Here is an 11692-nt window from a genome sequence, read left to right as displayed (position 1 = left end):
AGCACATGACATTATATTAATATAAAAAATACCAATATCCGTTTTATGTTAATAGATTTTAAATCATGAATAGTTATATGTCAGTTTTGTGTAGATGCCATGTTGTATTTCTGCTTGCTCTGAGACTGTTTTTTGACTGCACACACCCAGAATTTCTAATTTAGGATGGTGTTTCTGGGTTCAAACTGCAGGACCAGCCTGTAAAATCATATATCAATTTATTTCTAATTATTAGAGAATAAATTTGAAAATTTCTGTCATTTCTGGAAGAGTTTGCAGGAGATCAGATTTCAACCCAAGAGTAACGGAACTGCACTCCTGAAAGCAAAACCTGCAGTTCAGTTACTCTAGTGTAGAGCTACTCATGTTGGTCCTGCGAGGGCTGCAGTCCTACAGGTTTTCAATTAGTTATTTAATGAATCATTGTGCAGAACTACATAGGCTGTTGGATCCATTTAATTTAAGTCAGATATGTTGAAGCACCTGCAGGAATGCGGCCCTCGTAGGACCAAATTAAGTACCCCTGCGCTAGTGGCAGTGGAGACAAGTTTTCTTTACAGTTCTTTCTCAGTGCAGAGTCTGTGCTGAGCTCTGTGGCCGTCTTCACACATGAACATCAGAGATGTGCCAAACAATTTGGATGATCTTTTTTTCCCAGTTGCTGTACATACAAGCACTTCACAACAGGACAAGTGTGTCTAATAGCTGGGTATTCAAGAGAGGGACTGCAGGCGATTGTAAACGTAACTGTGGAAATCAAAGTGTTTATCCTTGACATGCTGAAAACAGTGGGTACTGCACCTGGATGACCATTGAAATAAGTACAATGTACATCTCAGAGTATGTACAATATTTAGGTGTGAGTGGGAAGTAATTCTCAACACTCAGTGGCAGGAAACTCTTCACAATATTTGCTCCTACATTCCCACATTGTCTCATTTACTGATGTAAAACTTTTACAAGAAGGCTGGGTGGAAAATCTCTGCAGAAAGTCCAGATATTAATGTTCTTGCTTGCCACCACTCCAGGACACCTCTAAATCATTTTAGGACTCCAATGCATGTGTGAAAACAGCTTCTGTAGATTGTAAACATTTCAATTTGTGTCAGTGTTTTTGCTTTAGACCCCAGTGGTTGTTGAAGGTGGATATTTTATAGACTTCAAATATTTGAGATAGAAAGAAGACTTTAGGAGGTAATAATAGTTGATTACAGCTATTTCTTTTAAATTACTAAAGAAGAAACAGAAAAAGAAGAAGTAAGATTGAGATAATTGTGTGTACCATACCTTAATTAAACTGATATCTATATGCAGATATTTGAAAGTGAGAACACGTCTTATAAATTGAAAGACAGAATACTGATTACTTGTACTTGTTGCAGTCTGTGTAGTATGTATTTCAGGCCAAGGGTAAGCTGAGGTTTTGGCTGCAATGTTGCAATTTTCTGTTTTTATCTGATATTCAAGCACAAAATCATGGAGACCCATGTTTCTCTCCATTTCAGTATGTTTCCCTCGTTTTTTGAACTCAGTTTTCCTTTTTTTAAAATTCAAATTCATTTATTTAAAAAAGGAAAATTGCACAAGTGAACACAAGTACTAACACATAAATGTAAATGTGCCACATAGTTAGCTTAGCAGCTAATTTGCATCTGATTGTCCATTATGTTTGCTTTCAGCTGTTACATATAATTACCTATTAAGTCATGTGCACATATACAGAAGCATTTTAGATTACACAGCTCTCATCCAAAGACAAATGCAGATTTAGGAAAATGCTTTTCAGAGTTAAGATTTTAGAAATTCAGTTTACAGTATTGTTTTGAAGCAATTCCTTCAAAAGGTGCAATTATATACTACAGATGCATAATTTCCCATGACAAATAAAATAGAAAGAGAAGACAACACCTGTTGGTTTGGGATGCTTTTGACAGCTCTTCAGGTGAGTTCACCTCCTTTAAGTTTGAAGTTTCTCTAATCTTTTTAGCTTCAGTCTCATCCTGTCACAGATGCTGTGCAACTTATATGTCATATTTTAATGTTTGTGTATTATTAATGCTCCATAGAATAATATACAGCCTTTGAAAACACATCCTTCTAACTGAATGAAAATAAGCAATTAATGCAAATATGGGTCGATATAGTTTACAGATCCATACATATTTAATAGAAAATGTGCCATAGGAAGCAAACAAATAATATTTGTGTTCATAAAGTGTCAGTGTATTGGCGTTAATGTTATATATGACTTTCATTTCAAAAGACTGTAGATTAACAGTGATCTTGTGAGCAGTGCAATAGACTGTAGCTGTATCAGTTCTTGGCTCCCTCGAGGCTTCATTATGAGCAATCTTTGCAGTGGTAGAGTGAATCTGTCCTGTCAATTAGATCAGCTGTGGAAAAGCAACACCTTAAGGTGGGATCCTCAAGGTATGTTTGCTCATCAGTGCATTATCTTACACACAAGTGCACCACATGTTATATGTTTGTGAACTTCTGGCATGTTAAGCTCCTGTGTGTGCGTACTGCAATAAAAGCAAGGAAGAAAACTGTGAAGTAGAGAAGAGGTGATGTTTAATGTGTGCTTGAGGAAGGGTGCAACGTTATAGGTATACGTAATATAGGTAAGTACTGTAAGTCTGAATTTAATTTCACAGGATTGTTTAACCTATCAGTGTTAAACCATGCTTGTGGCTTTATGAGACTGTAAAGAGAATTTTTATTTTCTCATAGAAATTGGACAAAGTTGAATTTTGGCATCATTGGATGAAAAGTTATAGGCTTGTAATCATCCTGAAAGGGACATAAATGTCATTACAGTGGAACAAACTGGGAGAGTAACTAATTACTAAGTGCTTAATAAAAGGTAACTGGAGTCCTTTCTTGGGTCTTGTAGACATTTCAGCTCTGGCTTCATATCTGGTGGAGAATTTAAAGCCTTATTTCTATTTATTTTCTTCTATCCTACTTTTTACTACATTTTTGGTAGAAAACCACTGATAGTCATTTGTTGATAGATTTTTTTTAAATTATAATCCTCATGTTGCTGTTATTTTGCACATCTCTCCATTTAGATGTTTGTGGTCTGTCTTTTTCCTTGGGTCCCCAAAGCAACAGTGACCCCCAGGTGTACTGAGCTGTCATTTCTCAGCACACTTGGACCCCCACCTCCCTCTGGATAAGCCCAAGTGCTGCCAAGTGAATCATACATGCACATAATCTCACAGGCACTAAAGCACAGAAGGCCTGTCCACGTTGAACAGTTAACACACAAATATAAAACTAAACTTCCAGATTTAGATCATAATAACATCCCCACCCCCTTACCTCCTGTCTCTGCCCGCCCCTTCTGACCTCCTCCTTCACCTTCTGCAACACACACCGTGCTCTATCTTTTCACCCCCCTCCTACCTTTACTCCAGCCCCAGCTCCCCTACTCCCAAAGCCCAGGGAAGCAGCAGCCGTGCTGGCCAGCCTGGCACCCTGTGCCCCTTAAGCCCCATCCCTTGTCTCTTTGAAGTGGCTTCAGAATAGAGAGGTCATCCTTGCCCCGGAGACCCGCATAGAGGTAGGGACAGCTGCGGTCAAACAGACCCTGTGCAGGGGATGCATACACATAAGAGCAGACACACATGCACATCGACGCATGCACACACGAGAGAGAACAGAGCAGCTGCAGTCACGGTGTGGAAGGTGTGCTGTACAGCAGGACGGCTTGGGAGCCAGTATGGTCCAGCATGGCTCTACGTTGTTTTGTTCTGGGTCACCTATCTCACACTCAGGTGTGAAATGTAGTCTGTAGATCACCAGATGATCAGATAAAAAGTATATATATATATATATATATATATATGCTTCAGAACATTGCAGTGAAATAAAAATGTACAGATTGTCTAAGTGATGGGCAACATCACTTTACACCCTGTGATTATTGTCCTGCAAAGAATGAATCTTGCACACATTTTGCTACTTGGGGATATTCTAATCGTGCAACAGAAGCTCAGACACAGTGCCATTTATTTGCAGGGGTGATGCATTTAATTTAACTGAGCTGTAAAAGTTTTTCTGTGTACTTTAACAGATAAATGGTGCAAATTAGTTGTGTGACTGTTGGTTTCCTTATTGTTTGTCAAGTGTATATCTGTGCTGCTTGTGTGGCGGTTGGCTGCCTGTTTACGTGCTTGTATTCATACGTATGTTCAAACATTCACATATGCAGTGTGTATGTGTATGTTTGTGGATACCTTCTGCTCCTGTACAGACAGGTTGAATAGCCCTCCCCCTCCAAAACACCCTGTCCCCTGACTATACCCTCTTACAAACACACATAGTCAGAGAACACACCAAATTGCTCTGTATTCCCAAACCCCCCATCTTGCATAAATCGGTGTCCCACCAAGGTTGGAGCACTCTAGTTTCTCAGGCTTCTCAGCAATGTGCAGCTGCTCTGCACTAAAATGGGTCTGGAGAAGTGAAAATAGCTTTACTTTACAAGAGAAGTAATGATAATTAATACTTAAAGTGAAACTGTTCAGTCCACATCTCAGTACCACCAAAAGTTAAAATCACTTGACATTGCTGGAAAGTAGAACGTTTTCAGTGTTACTAATGCTGTTTTAGAAAATGTAATTTTCCAGCCTTTCCTTCAGAGATATGGTGCAATTGCCCTTCTGGGGGACTCGTTTGCACAATGTGGACAATGCCTTTTGGGAACTCTGGGTCTTATAGATCTGCATGGATAGCTGCAGTGGCCAGAACGACACAAGGCTCCAAAAAACCTTGCCTTGCACCACCGTCTCGTGCACCACGACCCACATCTACTGTGTCGCCACCAGCCCCACAGACCATGTCTCCTGTGTCGCCGCCAGCTCCACAGAATCCCACACCGGTGCCCAGGTCTCATCCAGAGCTTCAGAGTCATAGTGGCACCCAGGTCCCATCGAGTGCTTCAGAGGGCCTCACCCCTGACACTGCCCCTGGTTCCTCTTCCCAAGGTGATTCTGGAAAGGGTCGCTCCTCCTCCGCCTCTGGTTCCTGTTTCCGAGGGGGTCTCTTCTATTACACCCTTTGTTCTTGTCTCCGAAGGGTTCTCTCCTCCTTCTCCGCCTCTGGTTCCTGCGTCCGAGAGGATTACTCCTCCTCTGCCGCTTCTGGCTCCTGTTCCTGAGAGAGTCCCCAAAGGGGCCGCTGCTCCTCATCCTTAACACCAGGAACTGTCTTTGGGCAGAGTCTGCTGGACTTACTTCTCTGGGTTCCAGCTTGTGTTCCTGAGAAAAGTGCAGCTCTCAGAGTATCCTGTGACTTGCCAGAGGGGTCCCAGCTTCTACCGTTGTGGCCTTTGGGACGTCCTCCAGAGATACAGCTCCTGCCATCGTGGCCTCCTGGCCTCCCCCTTGAACTCAGTTCCATGTCTGCACCACCTCCGTGCTGTCCTCTAGAACTTTCTCAGCTGGACAGTTTGTTTTGACCTGTTTGGTGTGCCCTAACAAAAGCTAATAAACATCGGTTTGTATCCTGTCTCTTCTCTTTTCTCTCACCAGCTTATATATAGCTTATAGGATAGATCTAATACGTAGATAGCAGCTGTGTAAATCAAAACTGTGATTTTGATACAACAATGTATTGATTCAATGGAAAATCATTCAGTGTTTGTCAATATCACAAATTTGGCCACAGTAGTATTTTTTGATTCAATTCGATCAGTTTTGTCATAGTTACACACATACCTTTTGGATATTGGCTTTTTCCTCATCAAATTAGAATTAAGCCCCCTCTTTATGAACTTAAATTGGTAAATCTTTGTGAAACATCACTCCGAGAAAGAGATGTGAAAAAAGGCAGTGCAGTAGATGGCAGTGGTTTGTGTTGCAATTAAATGCATCTCAGCTTGTCCTTCTTTGTTCCTTTATCTGGTCACATGTAAGCTATACTGTGCAACACCTGTGGTACTGCTCTTCTTGCTATATCTGGGTATGCATTTGCAAGCTCTCTGAAAATTTAGTAAAATATGTATGTAAAGAGCACAGATGACAAACAGAAGGCTGCGTCCATATAGGTATTTAAGGTAAAGCATAAATTAGGCCTAACACATTTTAGTTGTACGGTGTTTAGCTCAAGTTATTGAGTGGCTGCCTCATAAATAGAGGCTGTAGCTCCTTCATGCAGTCGGGTCAAGTTTGAATCACAGCTTCAATATGAAACACTCATATTGGATAATTGATCATTGAATCAATATGGCAATTTAAATCTTGCAATGGACAAGTGTTTCCAAACTTCTGTATTACATCCCTACAAATAACACCAATCACAAAGCTTCAGATTTCATTATAAGATCACATTCAGTTCAAATTCATCTCAACCTGCCTTCCTGTGTTAATTTTAGTTTCATATCAATTTAATTTCTTTATGAAACCAAACTATACAGTGTCATTCGTTCTTTTAAATGCGTCAATTTAAAAAAAACTGTTAACAGTTCACTAAAGCATCTAGGTTTGAAAACATCCCAAAATTTATTCTGAAACATCCACCTTGATGAAGTTCGTGAGCTGCTTCTACGTCAGCAGGTTGCATTTCCAGTATCTGTGAAGGCAGCATGGGCTGGCAGGATTATATATGAGCGAGGGTAAAAGCAATTATGTGATTGACTGCTGCTTAGGAGCAGCAGCTTCAGTAATGTAGGAATCCTTTTGCAGTCTAGTGATAGAGCGAAAGCTGTGCCACAAAGTAAATGCTCTCGATAAACTGCTCAGGTTTGCTCTGACGCCACACTGTAACGTCATCAGCTCTTAGCAGCCACTGGAAGAATGACACTGCGTATTTCACAATGAGGTTGTTTATTGCAGAACTGCTGATGCGGTTCCTTCTCTTTATGTTGTTGATGAAGATTTCTTGACAGATGTAACTTGCATGAGGCTGAATGGGCTGAGCCAGAAACTCTTTAACCCTATCTTAACTTCAATGACACAAGAGTCTCCTGTTTTTTTTTTTTTTTTTGTTGTTTTTTTTGTGGGACAGGAAATCTGTCTTTTTCCCCCCACACACATTTTGCTGCTCCTCCAGCTGCATGCTGGAGTTCAGCTGGATGCCATCAATGTAGATTCTTCTCAGTGGTTTAGTCTGTGAAGCAGAGAGATAATAATGGGGTAAAAGAGAGGAATGAACTTTAATCCCTTTTTGTTTAAGGGGAGGACTGCCATTGTCAAGTGGAACATTAACATGTAGCTGAATATCAAATCAAACTTTATTTATAAGCAATTTTCATGCAAAGAGCAACACAAAGTGCTTTACATAATAAAAACTATTTATTAAAAACAATTTATACATATTAAAATACAGTAAAGATAACATAAGCCTCCGCACACCTGATCTTAATCTGAATGTGGTTGATAAAATAAACATCTGGCTTGACGCTACTGTGAGGAAATGCAGGAATATGTCAGCTTTACATATAGTGTACTGTACAAATGCAATAGTTGTAAAAATTCTGAGGTGATTCTGACACCAATATTGAAAATTTGGCCCAACAAAATTATTTATTCTTTCATTTATTATTAATTTATTTATTTATTCATAGCTCATTTGCTTATTTGGCTGTTTGGTTGGTTGTTAATAAAGAAAAACAAGTTTCTGACTTTAAAACTCTGCTTCTGACTCATTGTTAGGGCACACTAGCTGCATTTACATGAAGCACTTTTGATTCGATAAAACATCCAATCAGAATAAAATGCATAATGCAATTATTTCCAAGTTGATCACCCTTCTCTGGGCAGTTTGTGCTGTCCTGCACTGCAGCATAAAGGCTGTGGTGTGGGACTCGGCCAGCCATGATCTGGGTGGGACCTGGTGGCGGTCTCTGTGGTCATGGGTGGGGGGAGCCCACGATGTGGACGGATCCCCAATCTCCAGTATCAGCATTAAACCTGATACTGGGGATTGGGGTTTGTCTGTGGGGTATAGGATTAGTGGTTGGGTAGGCAGGTGAAGGTGCTTTTATGTGCTTCACCTGTGTGAGTGTGTGAGACACATGAGTGGATGTGTGTTTTTGTTTTCTATTCGGTTAAGTTACATGCTTGGGTATGTAAAGATTTATTTTTAATTCTGTTTTGTTGTTGATATTTAATTGTTATTTTTGTTTAAAGCAGTTTGTGCTGCTTTTATGTATGAACAGTGCTTTATAAATAAAATTGGAAAGAATTTTAAATCTGATCAAGAGGGGTGGTTTTAACCTTTTAATGATTTGATCAAGAAAAATAATGTATACACTCATTCTAATTGTTTATGTGGTGTATGTTATTTCTGTATATGCCTAAACCACTCAGGGGTTGAGTGATGTAATGATTCAGCAACTGTCTGTTTTAAACACACCACAGCTGATTCAACAAAGAAAAGCAAGAGGGCATTACCAAAGGAAGCAAAGAAGAGGAGAGGAGAAAAATGACAGAACAAGAGATAAGAAGAGGTCAAAACTGGACTGAATTTTATTGGCTGGAGAGAGCTCAGAGAAAAAACAGGATGCAACATCGATGCTGAATTATCTGTTAGGCGGTGCCCAAGTCCAAGAAATCTGCAAAAGTTCAGTAGTGCTGCTAAGTCACTGCAACACAATAATAATAATAATGGATTAGATTTATACAGCACTTTTCAAGGCACTCAAAGCATTGCAGTCATTGGGCGACTCGCTCTGTCACCTCAGCCACTCCCGCCCAACAACACTCCAGATAAATATCAGTGCCATTTTTTGCTGGTATTCTGTTTACTGAAATGCAGATTACAGCTATTAAGCTGATATATCAGTAGATAGAAGAATGTTGAATCTTGAATATCAATGTTGGGCTGATATATTGAAGCTTTTTATCACAGTGTGAGATGTTATTGTTGCAGCCTGTAGAAAATAAATAATAGCTTGTCTTGTTTGTCATCTGAATTGTCTTGAAAAACAAGACTTTATTGATCCCAACAATGTGTAAATTTACATTCTGCAGCAACAAAAAGACAAATGCACAAAGAAAGATATGAAATACACAATAATAACAATGATTATTTACATAGTCAACATTAAAGTTGTTTTTTTCTTTTTGTATTTTAAGCAGAGCTAAAAAAAAAAAAAAAAAAAAAAAAGTCTCTGACAAGATACTGCAATGTTTCATCATTATACTGCATTATCCATTATGTTGACCAGCTTGAGCAGTATTTTCAATTCCCAATTACATCCAGGGGTTCCACATCAGTCCCCAGCATAATTAGCCTGTTTCTTGATTTTTTTCATCAGTTTGTTTAGTTACTTTGTATCATTTATGCTACTTACCCAACAGATGGAAGCAGATAGCTTTCTCTTCCTTAGACCTAAAGAGGACATGCAAGATCTTGCTGCAAATATTGAAAGACCTAAGCTTCTTCAAGAGGTAGCTCTAAGTCCTCAAAAGAAATGACAGAGGTCATTTGTACATCCTATTATATACAATCTCTATAAATGAGGGTAATATGATTCATATGACCATTGCCATTTCATTGTACACTTCATTCTTAGTTTTTTTTTTCTTTAACAAGCTAAAATCCTCCTGAAGAGGACATCCCATGCATTGCAATGTAGAAAGCCTGTGCTGTATTTCCAAATAAAGCTTTTGTCAAGGTAGACACCCAGGTATCTGCACCACTTCCACCTGTTCTAGTAGCAGTAGTGTTCATCTTCTTCTTGGGTCTCTTTTAAATCCGGTCATCTCCTCTGTCTTGTAATCAAAATGAGCTGAATATCTCACACAGTTCCCTGTTCTCTGTCTCCTATCCACAACCAACACACCCCACAGCTACAGAGTTGTTTTAGTATTTCTTCAGAAGACAGGGTTCTGAATTGTGCTGGAAATCTTGCGTGTTCAGAGGGAACAGAAATGACTAAATTACATCCCCTTGCAATGCTCCTGTAATGCTGGCCACCCTCATCAACACAACCTATCATTTGTTCATTCATCGGCTTATCAGATAGTCAACAAACTAAGCTGTTGTGGAAAACAGTAGAAATCAAAGCATACTTTTGTAGTGGACTCTAGGAACATAATTCACTGAGTAATATTACCTTGTGTTCCTGTACTCATGCATTGTTTAATGTTCATGACAAATATGTTCTATGTTACTCAGCAATCTCAGGTGTTGTAAGGACACTGTCACTTTAAATGCACTTTTCGTTTGTTTTACACTTTGGGGTGCGCCATGTTTTACACACTTTTAAAATTTTGTTTTGAGCTTAAATAAATGACACACAGTTGCGTTGTCTATGTGAGAAATTGTCTCTTTGCTTGTTTATCCCATTTTTCACACTTTATTCTTTATTTAAATTTCACAGGGCTGCTTAAAGAACCTTAAAATCTTGTCACCATAAACACAAAGCTTAGGTATATTAATCTGAACCTTTAAACAATAAAATTATGTGGAAGAGAAGAACATTATTTTGAATGTATTTATATGTAAAGTTGAAAGTGAGGGCGAGCACAGATGCCATACTAAGCATTTGGTGTAGATGAGTAATGTGTGTGTAAAGGACAGGATGAGAGATGACAAACAGGATAGACAGAGAAGAACTGGGTGGAAAAACAACCGTTACAACCCTAAAACAACACTACTAGTCTGACCTGTTACAGATGACAGCGATCCACACCAACCTCATCAGTCCACATGTACACAGCTGCATCTGTTCAAAAACACTCCAGGCCACTAGGGAGACCTATTTGCCTGTTTGTCTTTCTCTGTCTTTAATCGCCACAAAGTAAACACATCTATATCAGACAAATTCTCTGTGTTTTAGTTAGATATGAAACATCTGGAACAGCTGAGTGGACGGTAATCCCTCAGGAGCTCAGCATCTCACCAGTAAAGCTGACGTTGGTTTTGGGAAACTTTGTGGTATTTGTTGAATACGACATATAAGCCAGGAAGACTGTCTCTAGTGGCCCACAGGAAGAATATGTGTGTGTGTGTGTGGATTTCAAAGGAAGTTAAGATATGCACATCACATCTGTCAACATCTGGGTGCACAGACTGTGTTTGGCTTTCCAACAACTGGGTGAGATCAACATCAAAAACACACAGTTTGAGTACAGCCAGAGGATAGAGCAGCAGAGGCTTCCATCATGCACACACTTAAACACTTCCAAAGCTTTTGATGGCCCCCAAAGGCCCCCAGCTTCCAAGCCTGCCACTTCCTATTTCTGGTTTGCATCGCCTTCACTTCCTTTGTATGACATTCTCTCTCAATCTCCCTTTCTCCTTTGTCTCCAAACACACACACTCACTCAGAAAAACACATCAACAGTTTATGTGTAAATGTGATTTTCCCCAGGCTACGCACTCCTCAGGGAGGTGCAGGAAGAATCTTCTCCTTCTCCGAACAAACTGCTGTGAAACATCTGTTTACAGGAAAAGAGAGACAGATGTGAGAGACATGGCTGTCATGGGAGGTGTCTTTCAGTAATGTTTTTCTATTAGCAATTAGCATTTCTCAAATGTGTCATACGCCATGCTCGGTGGACAAAAGTGAGGAAGAAATAGCCAATTCACCACAACTTGTTCAAGTTTTATCTTTTCTAACAGGCTAAATAATAAACAGGCCTGATCTAATTTTTGATATACCCATTTAAACCAGCCCATACAGCAGTAACATCAACATAAACATTAAGCTGCTTTTGTGGAGGTCAAATCTTTT

Source organism: Melanotaenia boesemani, chromosome 16 (assembly GCF_017639745.1).
Source record: "Melanotaenia boesemani isolate fMelBoe1 chromosome 16, fMelBoe1.pri, whole genome shotgun sequence".
NCBI classification, from domain to species: Eukaryota; Metazoa; Chordata; class Actinopteri; order Atheriniformes; family Melanotaeniidae; genus Melanotaenia; species Melanotaenia boesemani.
The sequence above is the reverse complement of the archived record's forward strand: the minus strand, read 5'-3'. Positions refer to the sequence as shown.